General features: G+C 38.4%; 1 protein-coding gene and 1 long non-coding RNA gene across 20 annotated transcripts in view; one reads left to right on the plus strand and one right to left on the minus strand.

The window, feature by feature from the left end:
* Positions 1-20887, plus strand: part of LOC309531355 (uncharacterized protein) — a 313524-nt gene that overhangs the window by 126295 nt on the left and 166342 nt on the right. The gene's annotated exons all lie outside the window — the stretch shown is intronic.
* LOC309531799 lies at positions 16539-19715 on the minus strand. The gene is made up of 2 exons (XR_014219460.1): positions 19048-19715; positions 16539-18003 (listed from the first exon to the last, which is right to left on the minus strand). It is a non-coding gene; the product is annotated as an uncharacterized lncRNA (long non-coding RNA).

Below are 20887 nucleotides of genomic sequence, written 5' to 3' on the forward strand. Positions count from 1 at the left end.
ACGGATGCCTGAGATTTGGAGGTGGTCTGTTTATTGGTTTAACTGTCATATGGCCAAGGAGCTCCAGGGGTAAGCAGCCAAAGACTCCCTTTCTTTCCATTAAAAACTGATGCATGAAGGCTGCCCATATGACTGCGATTGGCGAAGTGTTCTGGGCTCCTAAGCAGATGAAGGGCCAAAGAAGCCCCCTTACCTCTTTCTCCTGTCCCAGAGCAGCAAAGAGTGGTAGATGAGGCATTCAGCAATGCAGGGAGTAAAACCATTCCTTAGAGGAGACAGGGGACTTTCTTGATTCTGGCCCCACTGAGTTTCCCAGGTGCCTGGACCAAGTAAGAACCAGATAGTCAAAAGAAGTGGGGGATGTGTTTCCTCCTACTTGGCTGGCACACCCAACTTAGCAAGGGAACAGACAGGGCCAAAGTGCCTACAGTTTTTGGAGTGGGTCCATAGTCAGCCAAAAGTTATAGACGTCCAGTTAGAAAGTTATTCAAAGCAACTGCAATTCTACAAATAATAATTTCCCAGCGTATTTATTAGCAGGCCACCAGCTCCCCAAGTTATGATCCATTAGACCAAATGCAGCCTATGAGTCAGGTATGGTGGCCTGCTAGATGTTTGACAACCCATCTTTCTTTGCAATTACAGGCAAAACCCCTTTATTGAGCTCTTGTTAGACCACCATACATCACTGATGAGTTACTTTTGGCTTGGTGGTTTAAGCTATTATTATTATTAGAATTTGTATACCCCCCTATACATGCTGAAGAAATATCCCAGTCCTATCTTTCTGCAGCTTACATTGTTTACAGAAACCCTTCTGGTCTAATTTCCACTGTCTATTAGGACGTAACTTGTCCCAGGGCATGTTCTAAAGGCACATTAGGCCACCACCTTGCGGAAGCTAAGCAGAATTGGATCTGGTCATTGCATAGATGTGTGTGGCTGCTTGAGAATCACATGTCCATCACCTTGAGCTACATAGTAGATGGTGTATAAATGTAAAAGACTAAATAATTAAAATAATAAACGTTAGCCAGGCTTCCTGAAACCTTTCCCAATATTCTTTCTCCTACTTTATAGTTCATAAAGCAGTTCAAGATCTAAGACTGTTTTGGAAGTAAGGCAACCTTCATGGTTAGGAATTACTTGCAGATAAGGTACTAAGAGTAGATCTGAAATAATTTTCATATGAGTGCCTAATGCAACCAGATTTGAACATTTAATATGGAAACATATATGAAAACATAGCCTATCATGTGTATACTTCATTCATGGCTGGAATGTTCCATGTAGACTATTTCATAATTTGAAGAAAACCTAGTGGCTGTCATGCATATTTTATGCACTAGTTACTTGAGTTGCATTTTCTCCTTAAACTGAGAGCTATTTTAAGATGGAGATGGAGAATGCAATTTAGAAAGCCAGGCTCAAAGTATATTGTTTAGAATCTTCAGTCACTCTCCTTTTGTTCTGCAATTGATCACTGGCACCCCCTTTAACCCTTATTAAGGGGTAAGAGGGAATTCATGTTTTCGTTCATCAGCCCATCCCTCTGAAAAGCGTTCAATATATTCAAACAGTTTGCAAGGAGCAAAGCCAGAAGAAACAAGAGGCCCAGTTAGTTCGTGGCAAGGTTAGGAAGAAGCATGTCCGCTACGTAAAGCAAAGAATGGCTCTTGTTCCTGCACAGTATTTGCACCAGGCAACCAAGTTAATTGCGCGATGGCCTTTTTCTTTGCTTTATACGTGACCTTGCATTATCTTTGTGGATCCATAGTTTCTGACACCTAGTGTCAGAAAGCAATGGGAATTTCTTCCATGCAGTTTTATCAGCTGTTCAGAATTCATGTAAAAATGTGAAAAGTGTTTTCTGTTTGCCGAATGATGTCCACAGCAGTAACGTCTGAGAAAGGTGAAGTGTTTGCTATTCTAGTTTCTTTGTTGCTCTCTAAATGCTTTCTTTTGTGTTTGCTGTTTTCTTCGTCTAGTTGTTGTTTTTAAAGGCGAACTCCTCACCGGCTATCAGGTGGTATGATGATGGGGTTGGGCATGCTAAGGAGTAGGAAAGGTTAGATGGCATAATTTCCATGAATGCGGGAGAGGGGTGCCTAAAAAGAGAGAGAGAGAAAGATAAAGAAATTTTGTTTTTCTGAGCTGGAGGATTCTCTGCATGACTTCTCCACTGATGGGATCATGTGCTTTTCAGGCTGAGATTTTATTAACAATTCAAATGGAAATTGAGGGCACAGGAGGAGCAGATTCTCACATAAACTTGATCTGTCCATGAATGCTGCTCTCTGTTTGCACTGACCCTGCCTGGCTTAAGACACTGCCTGTGAGGCCTGAGAGCCAGACACAAAGAAAGAAATGAAAAGCAAGCACATTCCAGTAGTCTGCACAAAGGCAATGGAGCAGTTTGGAGGCACTCTCCCCAGAGAGAGATCTTATCTCCTTGTGGCTAAAAGCCTTTAGAATGTTTATTTGTGCTTCAGGCATTCAAAGTTTATAATTTGATATGGAAATTTCAAAGTTGCTGCCGTGGTAGGCTTTGGCAGAGCTCTTCAAATATTTTCTCAGTCAAGTAGGTTTTATTAATAGGCCTTCGTGCCATTATGAAAACACAAGCCATGCAAATAGCCGATATGGATTGCTATAATATGTTTTTGTTTAAATCAAAATGTGATTGAATCTGCATAATGAGACAAATGTCTGGCTGAAGGCAAGGATGCTGAACCTGGTACAAAGGTGGACGTGTGTGGCAGGCTTGTGGAAGCGCTCTGCCGATTGTGTGCTTTACTCCTGTGGGTTTGGGGATGAGGAGGAGGAGGAGGCTGGCACTTGTGTGAGGGTTTGCTGCTGAGTAGCTGTGCCAATTAAAATGTTGAGTAAGCTTGAATGACCTTGTGCTACTAAGCCAGAAACAGGCAAAGCCGGGGCAGAAAGAGTGCATGAGGCAATGCCGTTGTGGAGACATCTGAGCTGACGTTGCTTTCCACCCCTGACAGTTAGTGATATTGCATTTAATCAGTGTGAAGAAAACCGTCCGGGATCAGAACAAGAATAGGAGGAAGAAGTATTCACCCCCCTCCCAAATGACCAAGTAAATAAGTAAAAAAAGAGAATGGGATGGGTATACGATTTATATCCCTAATCGGGATTCATGGCTTTGATGTTCAGCAAATTTTGAACAAATTGTGCATAGATCTTTTCCCACAATAATTTCATCATCCAAAATTTCCCCATAGGTTATGTAATGAATGGTGTAGCTTTGATCCTTCTGCAGTAGGTACAGCTTTCCCCATATTCATTTCTTTTTCATGTAAGATTTTGCTTCTTAAAAAACCCCAACTTGACTCAAAATGTGATATGCATTTGTTTCATGCAAATCCAATCAGCAGAATTTTCCAGTTATCTTTGAGGAAATATGGCTTTAACATTTCACAAACTGGTAGAATCTGGAAAGTAAGATATGGCAAAGGGTGTTAATTAATCAGTTCCCACAATTAATTTGAAAGTACGGTAGTTACTTCTAAAAAAGAAAATAGAAGCAAGTTCCCCAAAATTAATTGCACTATTTGTGTCATTAGCAATAATTGGTGAAATGACTGCCTCATTGCTTTATTGTCATAAAATAGTAACAAAATAAATACTGATACTAATAAATGGAAACCTTTTAAGTATGTCCCTTTTAAAATAGTATACTTTAAAACAAATAATCAAAATGATGGCATTATTTATTTGGGAATTTAAACTAAGTAACAATACTTAACAGACAAAGAATAGATTTGCAATGATTTTTTTTCTTTCTACCCTAGTGAAAGTTTGTTTTGTTTTTACTTCTCGGTGCAGAATACTGACAAATACCATGCAATCTTATTCTGAATCAGGTGACCAACCTATGGTACAGATTCTCTACTTTTACACATCATATCACTGAATTTCTTTGGCACTATCAGTTGTTTACCCTGAGGAGACTTCAATAGCAAAAAATCATTATCTAATATTTGCTTGGTTTTTACCAGCTGCCTCCTGCCCTTCTATGTTTTCCCCGTTCAGACTTACCGGTACTAATTTTGCATATAAGTTTGTAGGGTGGATTTTCCACTCCAACTTGATTATAGATGACAATCCCCATTTACTTTTAGAATTTATAGTTCTTATACAGGCTTTTATTTGTTTTATAGGAACACAGGAAACAGCCTTATGCCACACCAGGTCAAAATAGTTCAGTTTTGTTGACACTGACTGGCAGCAGCTCTCCAGGGTTTCAGAGTGAAGTCTTTTCCTAGCCCTACCAGGAGAAGTCAGGAATTGAACATGGGGTGTTTTGCATGTAAAGATGATGCTGTGCATGAGCCACAGCTCCTCTGCTGTTCTTGCTTTTTTTCCTCCTGACACTGGGTGGGGGAATTTGACTCTGATTCAGGCATGGCACTTCAGAACTGCACAGGTGACATTATGCATTGTCTGCCCATTTTAAAAGTTCCTGAGAACCATAACAGGAGAACTTGTGCATATAAACATACACCCATCACCAACACTGCATCAATGACACATAACTCATGTGACTCAAGTGCACATTGATATGAATTTTGACCATTATAGCTGAACAAAAGTACTATGTTCAGAGGTAGCCTACGTCTCCCACCATTGTCATGATGCCCCTTGTGGATGGATCTCCCAAATGGAGCTGGCTGGTCCTGGTTTGGGGTGGGGGGTCGAAATCTGCCATATTAGATACGTGTTTGATTTGATCCAACCTAATACTGTTTTCCAACTTCTTAAAAAGTTTAACTTGAATATATCTGTTTTGTTAAAGTGTGTATTTTATTGCTAGGCTTAAAGCAAAAGTTCTGTATTATTAATAATATTTTCCAACATGAAAACATCTATTGTCAAAAACTGATTTATTTAAGTGACAATACTGTGTGATGCAGATGAGAAGACAATCACTTAAGTCATCTTACTTTCTCATTGTTGTCAACATATTATTCTGGTACTGGGGGAAAAACGTAACAGAGAAAAGTATTTATCGTGCATGCAACTGTGACAGTTTTTCTAGCTGTTTATAAATTAGAAAACTGGAAAAGTTGATAGCTAATTCATTTTTCTGTACTTTGTTAAGAAGAAAGGATCTGATTGAGCTGGTAAAAGGTCATTTACAACTTCAACTTCATATTGCCCCTGGGAAATAACTAGCTCCCACTAATCAACACCTAATCTCCATATTTGTGGAACTCTGCCTATCAAAGTGCATCCTTACCTTTATAAATGCAAAGTGATGGAAGAGAGAAATGTCATAGTAACCCAATTGTCATTCCTGGCAATGGTATCCCAAATGAGTGTGGAACAAAGGTGCTAGAAGCAGATCACTTTTTGATCTGTTTCCCCCTGCAGGTGCTGTTTGCAGCTGTCAGGACAAGACTCAGTTGGAAAGCAGTGTGAAGTAGAAAGGGTTAAACCTCCTTCACCCCTAACCTTCCCTGTGCTGTGCCCAGTCTCGACTAGTGCCCACTTTGATTGCTTTTGCTGGAAAAGGGCAGTGGTGAGGTGTAAGCACACGTAATATAGTGTGCAGTTTAACTCCTACTTGATCACTTGTGCTAAGAACCGTCTCCATGTTACTTTGGTAGCAAAATATTTGCATGTCAGAAGAAATCTTACTTGCTGTTCCCATACTAAACATTTTTTCTTAAGTATGTTTGAGCTGGTTGGCTAGCCATCGATTTATGTACACTTATCTGAAAATCTGAAATATATAATTGGGGTAATAGTTAAAGGCAGCATAATATTTTTATATTTATATAAATATATAGTTTAGGAGTGAATAATTCCTGCGTACACAGTCAGATTAATAAAAATATGGCCACAGTGGAAAAATGCAAAATAATGTTGAAAAGGATAGGAGAAGGGGGAACCAGCATATCATATTGACCAGATGGGGAAAAAAACTACGAGTGCAATTGACCAAAATGTCCACTTTTAGTTGTCTTCTCTCCTTTTTTTGTTGTTGATTCGCTTGGTAACGCTAAAGCTTTTCAAGACAAGGCTGGATTATAACTGTGTCAGCCTTTGCATTTTGCACATTGATGAGGTTATCAATAAGGCATTGGAGAGCTTAGGACCTTGTATACAAGGAAATCACAGCTGGTCTGGGTTTATTGTGAAACTTGCAGAATTGAGCAGAGAGGTCATATCAGCGACTTGTCACACAATCAGACACAGCTGGAAAGGAATTGGGAAAGGGAGGTGGGAATGGGTGGAGTTACTCTGGGAGCAGCAGAATTTGTGGGTTCTCTTTTTTGTCAGTAACATAACCCTTCAGAATGGGCATGGCTAATGTTGTTTGCATTGACTTCTTGGCCTCTTCTAATGTAAAAGTGTTATTGTTTTCCTGGCAATTTTATTCATATACTAACAGCTTGTGTGCTTGGCAACAGTGTTCAAATGCCATGCTTAGTGTTTCTGGTCACGATGATGGCTGGGAGTAATAGAGAAGGGAGAATAAGTGAGTGTGGAAATGCAAAGTTGTCTCATGTTTCATTTTATCGATCTAATTCTGGTGTCATTCAATTAAGAGAAAAAGTGATGGATAGGCTGCATAGATTCCCACTTTGCTCACCAACCACTCCAGATAAAGCAGTTTTGAACTGATGAGTGTTGGGAGGGGATGAAGGAGGAAGACAAATCAAAGATACTATGTGATCTGAATGAGAGATTAAAGATGTTTAAAAACAATTCTGAATAGCAATATCTGCTGAGTTGGCATTTGTCTTTGTCTTACCCATGCCTATCAACAGCAAACACAGCATGTTCAATGCAAGTTTAATTAAATGGGCTACCTGTCCAGCCATATAGACAAGCGCCTTTGGCTAGAAGATGTAAGATTATTTTAAAAATAAGAAAGGGGAAAGATAGAGGGAGGGAGAAGGGGAGAGAGAGAGGGAGAATAATGCATCTGAAGATATCATTTGTCTAATGATATCCATTCAGATATTGTCAGCAGTTTTAAAGGTGTTATAAATAGAAAGCTAACTAATTGAAACATCTGTAATTTCAGTGAAGCTGTTCTTTTTTGTTAAGTTGGCTAATATAGTTTGCAGAGATACTCATCAATAGCTATCTATAGACTTTTAAAAACTGTTTTTCTATTAATGGATTACTTCAAGGTGCATCATATTTCATTTCTTCACAATAATGAAGCTATTCAAGTCTACTGACAGCTTGACTACCTAGAGATAGTAACTCTTTTCAGACACAAGTAGAATGTACATGTGGATAAGGATGAATGTGAATTCACTGCAGGTCCCATTTCTGCCACCTGCCCCACCTGTCAACTTCTTCAAACTCAACCCAAACATTTGTAAAGGGATACCTATTAGAGATTGAAGAATCATTTTGTTACTTTCATGGGTTCATTTTATCCCCATTTCATTCTGAAAGACATTCCTACCACCTACATGGTGGCACGCCGGGGGAGGGGGGGAGCTGTCATCGCGCTGCTCCTTGGTGTGTGGAGTACTGCATGGCGCAATTCTCTCCCCGATGCTTTTCGACATCTTTATGCGCCCCCTTGTCCAGCTTGTCCGGAATTTTGGTTTGGGTTGCCATCAGTATGCTGATGACACCCAACTCTTTCTGTTGATGGATGACCATCCTGACTTGGCCCCAGACACACTGATCAGATGTCTGGAAGCTGTGGCTGGATGGCTACGTGGGAGCCGGTTGAAGTTAAATCCTTCGAAGGCAGAGGTCCTTTGGCAGGGTTGGGACAATATGGGGTTGGAGGGCCAACTCCCATCCCTTGTGGAGGAACAATTAGTGCCAGCGCCTTCTGTCAAGAGTTTGGGTGTAATATTTGACGCTTCCCTTTCTATGGAGGCACAGGTTATAGCTACAACAAAGGCGGCATTATTTCATCTCCACCGAGCTAAGCAGTTGGTCCTCTCTCACCCTGACCTTGCCACTGTGATCCATGCGACAGTCACCTCCAGGCTTGATGATTGTAACTCACTCTATGTGGGGCTGCCCTTGAAACTGACCCAGAAACTCCAGCGGGTGCAGAATGCCGTGGCGAGGACTCCTTATGGGGTCCTCGCCATGGGATCACATTCACTCAGTGCTATATTAGCTGCACTGGCTCCCGGTGGAGTACAGGGTCGGGTTTAAGGTGCTGGTTTTAACCTTTAAAGCCCTATACGGCCTAGGACCCTCGTACCTACGGGACTGCCTCTCCTGATATGCCCCATGGAGGACCTTACCAGCTGCAAATAACAACATCCTGAATATTCCGGGCCCCAGAGAGATCAGACTGGCCTCGACCAGAGCCAGGGCCTTTTTGGCCGTGGCCCCGGCCTGGTGGAATGCTCTTTCACAAGAGACAAGGGCCCTGCGGGATTTGACATCTTTCCGCAGGGCCTGCAAGACAGAGCTGTTCTGCTAGGCCTTTGGGCAGGATGCAGTTTGACTTACTTTCCTTTGTATAAAACAAGCCCGAAGGAGGCCCTCAACCTGCTCACAGGTCCTTGTATGATCAGTGGAAACAGTTGGTCCTGGCAAGTATTAACCACTCTCAGTTCCAACCTGATAATTGCCACCTGCCCAGATTTTAACTTGTCTGAATTAATTTTAAGATGTATTTTAATTAATTGATGTATGTTTTTATGCATGTTGTGTTGTTTTTATGATGTTAGCCGTTCTGAGCCCAGTCTTGGAAGGCAGAATACAAATACATTTTTATTATTATTTTTACGATTACTATTATTATTATTACTACTACTACTACATTTTCGCAGCTAAATGTACATAGGTGCTCCACACAACTGGCCCTTATGACGTGGGATATCTGTGTGTATTCAACTGCTTATGTTTGGATGTTCCTTTACAGATGTTTTCGTGTAACACTGATGTGCAAATGACCCTGCTTTCCTTTTTGCAGATGGAAAATATGGGAAGAGAACTAGGGTTTTTCTGTTGGTAGATATTCATAAGTATCTTGCAGTTTGAGATAGCTATATCATAGTCATATCCCTTTCAACTATCAATGGTCATGGTGCTCAATCAAGAGGCCTGATAGCTCTCTTTCAGTGGGCTTGTAAGGAACAGCAAACTTGCATCTGGAACCATGAATGGGAATGGTGGATATGGAGAGTTGCAAGGGGAAAGGAGTTAGCGGGGGTTAAGCAGAGTTTATTTTACTTTTAGCGTCTATCCTGCAATTCTCACAACTCACCTTTGAAATGAATTCATGGCAGCCAGGATTTCTAAGCCAGAGTTAGTTGCAAGACAAGTAGCCCAACTTGGCTCCTGATTGGAGCTTAAGTTTACTAAATTTGCTTACCAGTAAATTTCATATTCGGTTTTATTTTCAATATGTATACTTAGGATTCATAGTCTTATTATTGTTTTTGACAAATTATTCCCAATTGCACTTTATCTTTAACCTGTATGAATCAGCATATCTCATCCTGGTAGAGCCTTCCTTCCATACTTAGATTTCTTCTTGTCACTATTAATAAACTCCTAAGCTCTTACTTCTTTTTATAGGCTGAATGCTCTCCAGGTTCAGCTTCTAACACTCTCCTGCAATTTTAATGGAAGGCATGCTTCAACCTGCATCTTAATCAAAGTTAACAGTCTTTGACTTCCATGTGTTCATGCTGTCACTTGCCAGAGAAATTCTTGTTTACACCAAATTTTCCCATTGGCAGGTAAAACAGATTAAGCTGCCTTTTCTACCATGTTTTCCTTTTCAGTTTATTTCATCCACTGGGAAAGATATGTGCAAATAGGTCATTAAAAATTACAACATAGAAAGCAAGAATTCTGTATAGTACAAAGATTCTTAGCATGGTCAGAGGACATGTAAAAACCGTCTTTGCCGGAGTGTTTTTCAGCAAGGATGGGGATCTTGTGACCTTCCAGATGTTGTTGGACTCCAACATCCATCATACTTAACCATTGACCATGCTTGCTGGGGATGATGGGTTTGAAGTCCAACAACTTCTGAAGAGCCACAGGTTTCCCATTCATGGTTTTGGGTGATGTGTTTATCATGAAATAGGAAGTCAGTGAGAGTATTTGCTATGAACGTGAAAAATAAGTAATGATCTGCCTTATGAGTATGCAAGTAGGGACCCAGAATGGATGGGACTGGATACTTCAAGTAGATGTAACATTGGTACTATTCCCTTGCAGTCCAATACAGCGCAAAAAAGTTGGGTGTGGGACGGGTGGTAGAGAACATGAAGAGACTGAAGGAAGGCAAACCTATTAAGTAGCCACACCCTTGTGTACTTCTTGAGCTAGATAATATGACTTTCTTAAGGAGGTAGAGGGAAAACTGAATCAGAAATACAGAAATATGGAAAGGCTGTAGTTTAGGAGTAGAGCACCTGCTTTTCAGGGAAAATTTCCTACATTCAGTCCCTAGCATCTTCAGTTAGGACGGGGAATTCTTCTGTCTGAAACCCTGAGAGCTGTTTCTACGTGGTATAATATTGAGCAAGACAGACAAGGTCTGACTCTGTGTAAGGCAGCTTCCTATCTGCCTCTGAGAAAGCATGCTTTCGTATTCAGACCGTAAGAATTGGTACTACACTACTATGGGCTCAGGTATACATACTCCGGAGGTTAGTTTGCGTACCATAGTTCTATGTAGCTCTTAAGAACAGAGTTTTCATTTCAATAGAACTATTTTGCAACTGTTTCAGATGCAAGGTTTTTATTTTTAATTTGGGCTGCCAAAACATCTGAGGCTTTGCTCCCCCAGTGCCTCTTGCATCTGCTTTCAGATCCAGAAGCTGTGGGAGACAGTGCCAGCCCAGTAGGAAAGGTAAGGGCTATGAGGGACCAACATCTGGTGGCTTGGGCAGCTATTTCCAGGCCAAGAAGGATAGGGTGGGGAATTGCATACAACTTTTCCCGCCATAGTAACAGAAATATTATTACAATATATTGTAAGCTGTCTTGACAACTCTGGTAAGCAAGTGGCATATAGATACGCAAAATAAATATTCTCAGAGGTGCAAATGGCAGCGGAAGTTCCAAGTTGACTCTTATGGAGTATTGCAGAGACACAGCGATGTACAGCCACATTTATTTACTTATTGTCAGGGTTTTCAACCGTTCTGCTCTCTCCTAGTCAAGAAGCTATAAAATCTGGCAGGGGCTCTCACCTGATATCCAGGCACTGCAAAAATCAGCACACACAGCTGTTCTTCTGATTTAATTGCATGCTTTTTCTTATGTGAAGAAGTTCGGTGGGGAAGCCAGTCAGGATTGGGACCATCACAATCAGGATGAAAATCCCCCCAGCTACTATAAACTCCAAAAGGAAAACTGTTTAGCCTATTTGGGGGTTGTGCAGCCACCGCCACAACAGTTTATGTTAGAAATAAAACATGCCCAGTTAATGTTTCTATGAAACATCATATTTTGTTTGCACTAAGGCATCAGGAATGAAACAAAGTATATTGCATCCGTTGTGTCACTACCATTACTAACTGCCTAATTAGTTTTTAAGGTAAGTTTGTGGATACTTTGCTAGACTACTGGGTTCAGATGTGTATCAAATATTTCTCATTGAATAGATTGAAAATGTTTGAAAGCGACATGACAGACAGCATACCTGTAAATACCAGAGCAATGAGAGAATGAATAATTTTGGTAGAAGAATGCAAGAGAGATGGACCAAGGTGAAACAGCAGAAGACAGCAGAAGACAACATTATTTAGTTTTTGATTAGGATGATCAAGGCACACTTCTTTATGTACACAATTTTGCTTTTTGGAGTGCTTGGAAAGTATCACAACTCTGTAATGAAAGCACTTCATATAGGATGTTTTTGATAATAGGGAAGAAATGTGTGTATATTATGCAAAAATGTTTGTGAGAAAAAGTCCCTAAACTCTTTCAGTAGAGTCAGAGGTGCCTATCCCCCATGTCATACTATGCATATTGAAATAAATTAATTAAATGCAACTAAACTGTGACTGCTTGTGAAAGCATATTAAGAAACCATAACCTTTAAAAGATGTTATAAGAAGTCTGGACTTTCTGTAACAACCTATCATCCCATCAATGGAATGTACTTAAAAATCCTGCATTACTAGAAGGCATGGCAAGCTATTCTAGCTATTTATGTATATCAAAAGTGTTAAGAGATTTGTTTTCCTTTACCATTCTCTAATAACCCCTGAAATTAAACTTTCATAATCTTTATTCAAATAAGGCCAATACAACAATAGTAAACCTCATAAAAGAGATTTATGAATTAAGGAAAGATCTCCCCAAACCTTTAAGGTTATTACATTACATTCAGCTAAATGTCTGAAGAGAATGTGTGTCAAAGTTTTTGAGCAAACTATTGTCTTCCTGGTCTAACCATTTTCACCTTTTATGTATATTTTTACCCTCCTTTAAATTGTTACACCATGGGAATTTGTGAGCTTTTTGCTGTTAGACAAGGGAAATTGTGTTATTTTGCGTCCCTCTATTTACATTGGCTGCTAGGAAATTAAGAGCTAAATGTCTTTTATCTTTGTTATGGCTCATAATTAAACAAATAAAATTGCTGCTGCTGCTACTACTATCCTCCTTCAATTCACAGTTTAGAACATAACTCTAGCCATACAATATAAGAATATGTAATTATTTTCCCCCACAACCTGAAATATATAGGATCCAATTTACTATTTTGTAGTAGGCTACTCAAGTGGGAGCAGCATTTATAACATTTCTTGTGCAATTTCCCCTCCTTGCTTGCTGAAATGTTTTCCTCATAAAACACAATATTAAACCTCTACTTAGTATTCTGTGAAAGTGAAGGGATATGATACTGTATAAGGAACTGGAATGGACCATATGATGAATCATTTTGAGGGCTGGAGCTCAGTGGCATAGCAAATGTTTTGCATGCAGAAGGTCACAATTTCAGTCTAGCATCTGCAGGTAAAGATAGGAAGGATTCCTTTCTGATATCCAAGATACCTGGTGCCAGTCAGGACAGATTGTAAGGACCTAGATGGACCAAGGGTTTGACACAGTATAAGACAACCTACTATCTTCCTCTCATTTTGATGTTGTAGGGGAAATTCTGTATATTTGAACCCAACAAGAAACAGTATTGGTAGTGAGCAGATGAGTTTAAGAGTTTAAGATTTGACGATGAAATAAAACTCAGGAGAGCTTAGCTCCTGGAAATTCTGTAGGCAATTATGAACTCATGCCACAGATAAAGGTTTCTGACTGTATTCAAAAACAGTGTCTCTTTCCTGATGGATTTTATTTAGCGGCCACATCCACAGGTCCAAATTCAAGTTTCAGCTTTAATAAAATTGACAATACCTCTGTAGCATCTTAGATGTGAAGTTATTCACTGTGGTGAGAGCTTTCCTAGGTAGCATTAGATTCACAAAGTAGACTAAGACAGTGGTAGACAAAATGTATACCAGAGATACTGCTGGAGGCCAAGTGTTTGGTCTAGCCACTCAACAGGACAATACTAATTGGCTGTGTCTTGACTAATGTGTGGTAATCAGTTAATAGGAACAATTACCCAAAAGGAACAATTACCCAAAATTAATATCCTCCCCAGTCTGAGGGCAGAGGGATTCAGGATCTTTGCCTCCAATCAAATGCAGAGACTTTTCAACCTGTTTTAAAGGTGGCATAATATTCAATCGCATACTGCTGATCTCACCTGTGTTTCAGCCCCGATTGTGACTTTTCATTATAGGATTGAAAATTCCTTATTTTTGAATATTTTTTATTTATTGAGTATTTGATTCTGGCGTGCATCCATATAAATGCATTAAGTACCTGTAATGACAAAAGGGCAGAAGTAACAGCTGCTTTTGTACCCTCAACTCAGGAAAGAAATCTTAGCATTACTGTGTAGATGGCTTCCTAAATGCATTGATGTGAACAGAATTTCTATCGATTATTAGGAACCGTCTAAACTATAACACAGAAAACTTCATAATTACAGTATGTAGCTCAGTGTTGCAACCAGACCTTGAGGCGGACTAACTACATGATTCTCAACATTCTGCCTTAATAAGGAAACAAGGCAACTACAAAATCTTGCAACAATTATACTGCAGGTCTGGAATGTCTTCCACATAGAAGATGGGGAAAGTATAAGGATTTGTATTAGAAAGACTGAGGATGTTACAGTGATGTACAAAACTGAACTGGGAATCATATTTTATAAAATACTAGAATGTTAGAACATTTTAATGAAGTCAGTATGCAACAGATCAGGCACAGACACACAAAGTATTTTCTACACACACAGTTTAAACCAGACCTGATTGCCTTCCTCTCACCATGGCCCTTAAAAGTGGGTGCTTGGTTGGCAATATATGCCAACAATCATTAGGTGATCATTGCCACTCCTTGTTTAGAATCCAAAGGTTTGTGATGCGGTTGGCACCAGTTTTTCTCATTTTCGGCATTCAACACCCCCCCCAACCTTTTTGTACCTGTTTGTGTTAAGTAGTTGTGTGACATGACAGTCAAATAGCCGTGTGTTTTTATCAGAGTGACCGAGGAGTTGAGAGATAAGGGGTGAAGGACAGTGCTGGATTGAACCCTGTGGAGGCCCCTAGGCAGTTGAAATCTTGTGGGGGGACCTCACAGATAATCTAATATGTTTATGATTTTGCCAACCAACAATTTTAATAAACAATTTTATTTCAAGTTTAAATCAATATTATTTTGATCCGTTATTAAAAGGTGTGGAGCCCATGGCATACTCTGCCTGTTTGGTAATCTGACACTAGTGAAAGAGGAGAGGAATGATGACCGAAGAAATAAAAAGGGGGGAGAGGAAGATGGTGGGGTACAAAGAGATGTGCATGATGGGGAAGGAGAGAATATAGCTAATATTGAAGAGTCACAGAGAAAAATGTGATGGTGCAAAGGGCCAAAGAAAAGAGAAAATATGAACAGAGAAGCAACACATGAGGGAGACACAGAGGGCACAAGCAGCCTGTGGTAGTTCAGACAAAAATAGCAGGGCTACACGATTCAGAGATGGGGTCCAGAGAGACCTGGGGTAGGAAAGGGGGGTAACTGATAAAAGAGAGTGCAAACGTGTAGTGGCACTCCGCCCCCCGAAAAACAGTGCTTGTGTATAAAGAGAGAAAGATGTGGGGGAGAGGGTGAAGTGTGTGAGTTTCAGATGTGCAGGGACATTAGACAGTGTTATGGTGCAACAAGAGTTAATGGATAATGGTTCAAAAAGAACTAAAATCATGTTTAAAACCCTAGCAAAAATACTCAATAAAAATGTTCATAACACGAGCAATTTGAGTTGTGTTCTGCTCAGGACTGACCACTGGAATTCAAAACTGCACATTGGATGATGGTCAGGTCCAAATAGCCAGGTCCAGTAAAGAATTACAGTGTCATTTACTCTACTACAGGAAGCCAGGCTGATATCCTCTATGCTAAACCTGCTACTTGGGCTGCAATCCTATTAACACTTACTTGGGAGTAAGGTTCGTTGATCTTAGTGGGGCTTATTCTGAATAGACATGCAAAGTATTATGCTGTTACTGTGTGCCTGAACCCACATTCCTCCTGGTGTTTTAGAATGAACAAAATGTGCTTCTTTGCAGTGCAGACACTGACCAGCTCAATCACACTTATTAGCAATACATAATGGCCAGATTACTGAGACTGTTTTCAGACTTATTCAGTCCCCCTTCCCAGTTTTTGGTGGAAATCATATTTCCATGTGAACGCACACATGTCTACATCTAAAACAATGGAAAACTATGAAATATTATGGGATATACTGAGTGTTTGCTTTGGACAGACTCTGTTATATACAGTATGAAAGAGTTATTAATGTTAAAGTGAGCTTTAAAATTCCTTTTTCAATAGTTTCTCTTGTTGATATTCAGCTAGAACTAGCTAAAATCCAATTATATTAGTTTTTAAGCTAGCTGTGAACTAATTAGGAATAATTTTATAATGCACAACAAAGTCATTGTAGAAATAAGTTGTTGTTTTTTAAAAAAGATATTTATTGTCCTTGGGTGTTGTGTTGCATTATACTTTAAATAGAATGGACTGTGTGATGGTAATGAAAGTAACAGATTGATCTGCATTTGTAAGTTGAGAAGAGAGAAACTTTCACAATGTGATTCTTACAGAATTCTTTATGTAGGATAAAAAGATAATATATTCTGTTGTTTATGTGGAAATTGATAATGACTATGATATAGAATTCCTAAAACATTCGTAATTTTGATTAGAACACTTATATTACTTTCTAAATTACAGCGAATCGTATCCCACACAAATTAATGCTTACATGAAATTGTGTCTTTGAACTAAGAGACGAATAGGTTTATGCCATCACTGAAGGTGATTATGAATATCAGTTGTTTAAAAACAGTATATAATTGTCAAAAACTTTATGAGGATTGTTTTTTGAGGATGTTATGAAGATTAATTGTTGCCAAGTAATGAGGAAAAAAGTTACAAATATTAGTCAAGAGTGAAAATAAATTGACCCACTGGAGTTAAGAAAAAACCGAATTTTATTTTCAATTCAACATCACCCATCATGAAGGAAATGTATAAAGCTAGAAAGGTTTAATGTTTTTCTCCATCTCACAGCAGTTAGCTTAGGAAGAGGTCACAGAGCTTTCTTTCTTTTGGTGGGCAGCACAAGTTATTCTTATATTTTGGAAGGAGAGTTGAGAGGCCCATGCCATGAATTATCTGATTTGTAAATTCCATCACCTTGTTCCGGACTGTGAGAAGATAAAAAGGCACATACCACTGGTTCTTCAGCCTGTCTCAGACTTTTTCCTTTTCTTTTTTTGGTCTTGAATTTAGTTTCTGTTTGGGTAAAACAGTTTGCTGTAATGAAGCAAAACAAAAGAGGCTCTCACACACTTTGGATTGCCAGTGTTTCTCTGTTGTAGCTTCTAAGAGCTGCCTATTCTTCCCGGCCCACTTGATATCCTGCAGGTTGTGGCAGAACAATTCACAGGAAAAGCTTACACATTGAGCTTGCACGCTTCTTGACTCCATTCTAAACCCTTTGTTCACACCAGGGTGGCATTTTTTCACACAGCATGTGGCAGATTTGACTCCTCTCCAGCTTGTCTTATAAAATCAAAGTCTTCTTTAAAAAAAGATGGAGAGTGCGGCTCCTAGCCTCATCGAATCAAAATAGTTTTAATTAAAGATGTTTAAATTGCTCTGCTGAATTTGTAATAACCATACAGCAACAAAAGGTCAAGGGAAATAATGCAAACAGTCTTTAAACAAAAATGTTCACACTTCAAACAATGAACTAAACATTCGTTTCATATTTACTAACATAGCCAATTAATTGCAGAAAATATGCATTCTGAATTGTTATTAGCATGCAGGGCTACTATACAATAATGTAGCATTTAAAATAATATTGTTTTGTAGACCAGTATTTTTTTTACAAAAATGAGATGTTGATCTACAATACTGTTATGCAACCTAGCTAAGAATATAGTGGCATCAAATTTTACTATGTAATATTAATTTGTATGGTTAGTATAACATTCTGTTTTGTGAAGCACTTTATTCAGATGCAGTGATTTGCTACTAAGATTGCAGCTTTTAATGTTTTGTTTCATTAAACATAACTTGATAAAATGAATAGTGTAGTCACAGTTTTCTAAAAGATAGTATCTTAAGATTTAAATTGGAACCTTCTATTTTAGAATCTTCATGGCAGCTAAATATTTAAAGTAAATATTCTAATAAGGGTTCAGTGAAGCATATAATGACTAAAATTCAAAATGAAATAAAAATGGCTGTACTCAGTTCTTTTTCTTTAACACGTACCTCTGAAATTGACACAGATGGACATTTTGTATGAAACAATTGTTTTTAGCTTATTTGTCTTTTGAGTTGACGCCTCTTGCTCTGTACTCAACATGATAAAATAGCTTGCATTTCACTATTTCGTTTCATCCTTGCGTATTCTATGAGAAAGGGCTGCAGAAATGTTGAATTATGCCAATGTTGTTATTAAAAGGGATATAGGCAGTTTGATATTATAGATATTTGAAAGTAGTGCTTGAATAGTATCGTATATATTGTTCTGAATAGTTTTTTGTAGTGACAGATTATAGTATGACATTTTTTCTTGGTAATAAAATTAGGGGATGTAACTCAATGGACAGCATCTTCTTTCAGATGTCTGGACTAATATTAATTCAAATGTTAATTTAATCTTCAGTAATCTTATATGTGGACAAACAAGTTGCTAAAATGTGTAGCATGCTGTTCAGAACTGAAACTGGGTGGCATGTCATTAAGTATGAAACAAGTAAGACAGAGCTATACTATAGAACATTTATTATTTAAAACATTTCTTATTTCGATTAAGAAACCATTTTTCATCCTTACAGTCATTTAGAAGTATTTTATAATGTATACAATAATGAAAAAAACCTATAACAAGAATCTAATGTGTGCTTTCGCCCTAGACTGTTTGGGGGTATTACCATTTAAGATTCTCTGTATTCTGTTTTAGCTTAAATTATATCTTGCTACATTGTTTTGTGGCAAAACGGCAGCAACAATGACTAACATATAAAATGCACCTATTTGTTAATCAAGATATATTTGCATCAAAGAAAATGAAAATGTAGAAAAAGCAAGGGTTTATTATGTTTACTTGTTAAATAACTATGATCATAATAAGTAATTAATTTTCTCAAAATGTACTTTAAAAAAGAGGGAAGTGAAATGAGCAAAAGAGAATATTAAAATGAATTAGTTAAACAATTTACAGTTTAAACCATTCCCCCCTGAAAATTTCGAAAATGCAAGTAAAATAAATGTGTAGTTATATGTATATAATGTGTTTTGGTTCTAATACATTTGCCTGTATCTGGTAAAACAATTATTCTAGTAAGTATTTTCTAATTTTAACTTCTCCAGCATCTGAAAAAGCAAAGTATAGAAGGAAGATTAACAAATGAAGTTCTATGAAGCCAGATAAGTTTAGTAAGTGTATTAAAATAAGGTACCTACTTTCACAGAACAAATTTACTGAAGAAATAGCGTGATCTCATTTCATTAAGGTTCTGTCAAATGAAGAAGAAATATAAGACAAACATTCATCATTATCCACTCCAGAAAATCCCAGCTCATATTGCTTTGCATTGACTGTTTCTCTTCAGACTTTCTTCAAGTTAGCACTTCTTCCAGTACGGAGAAATCCAAAATCTTCAGCAAAATCCTATTTAGGTTTACAGTGCCTTTCCAGTTTGTGGCCTGTCCTTATATTATTGGAATCAAAGTATACTGTCTCTTCTAAAATTCTCCTTGGAGTAATCCTCTTCTATTTAAGTCTGGATGAAAAGAGTATTCATTGTGAATTATGTTTCATCTGTCACAATAACCTTCTTTATTCTTTAGTGCACCTCCCCTTTGCCTTTGGTAATTAGAGAAAATAGGTATGTCTTCCAAGTACAGAGAAACTGATATCTCAAAACATACACAGATACTGATGTCATATATAGACAGTTCTTGCAAAGCAGCAGTCTGAAGAATATATAAGCCCTTTTTGATTCCGAATTTTATTAGACCGGAGTAGAGGCAAGCATACTTTACAATGAACATATCCTGATAGTTGTCAGGGGGTTAACTTTCCCGTCCTTTTTTTGACAGCCAGTGGTCATAGCGATTTGGTCACAGTATTTGAGGATGAGCAAAACATGATTATCAACAGTTTTCAGAATACGTCACTTTATGTGCTTTGGGGACTGAAGATTGCTGGTTTGTTTTCCTTTTTAAATTAAATATATTTGAATGCTTGGTTTGGTTTCGAAACATTTATACATAACTTTCACAGGGTTTCTCTCTCTCCCCCCCCTTATGAAATATATTCTTTCAAATAAAAAATATGTTTGGTAGCCATTTTACTGAAGAGGGAACATTTCCATTATTTTCAGATCAAAGTTTCATTGACTTTGTGGTGAGAGAGATTAAGCTATAGTTCTCTTTTTTTACACATTTGTGAAAAATGATTTTTTTTCTTCCATTTTAAAAAAGGCAACACTTTTTCTTACTTTGTCTCTCTGAATGTGAGATGTGCTTCATTTATTTCTGCATTGAATTAGCTTTATTACTTGTAATAGTAATCAAAGCACCAACAGTGTGATTTTAACACACTTTTGTCTGCTCATGATCACTCAGTTTTTACAGCCTTAAATCATCGATATCCAAGTACTGTGCTGAGGAGTGAACCTTAACTATGACTATGTGGAAGAAAATGACTTTAAAAGCTGAGGAGAAGAAAGGTGATGGTTGACGTAGCCTGAGAATAACGATTGTGGTTGTACAGAAGAAGCATAACATCAATATGTAACTGGATAAAATAAATGAGAAACAGATATCTAATGAAGAACACTACTTGGGAGTAAAGGAAACAGTTTGGCCCTTTGCACAGGTTTGGGCTCAAAACTGCTTGCTAAGCTATCTATTTCACACATGCAAGGACAGAAGGTTCGATATTCATTCGATCGATGAGTGAAAAGGCACAATGGCAAAATCAGACGGACTTCTTTTCAAATACAGATCTCCAATGTCCCCCCACAGTCTGCAGTTGCACGGCTGGTGGTGTGGCACAGACAGAGCAAGGGTTACATCAAGGCTGTTCTCTGGACCGTACAAACAGTCTAGACCGATGACCTGCAGCATCTTGCCCTTTGAAGAAGAGACAAGTTCGGTCACGACGGAGAAAAATCAAGGCGTACCTCTTTTAACAATAGGGAGCAGCTCGTGGCTGCAAAGAGGTAAGGAGGGGTAAGGCAAAAAAAAAAAAATGAAAGAAAGAAAGAAAAAGAAAGAAGGAAGGAAGAAGCATCTG

The sequence above is a fragment of the Podarcis vaucheri genome, assembly GCF_965113315.1.
Source record: "Podarcis vaucheri genome assembly, chromosome: 4".
NCBI lineage: Eukaryota > Metazoa > Chordata > Lepidosauria > Squamata > Lacertidae > Podarcis > Podarcis vaucheri.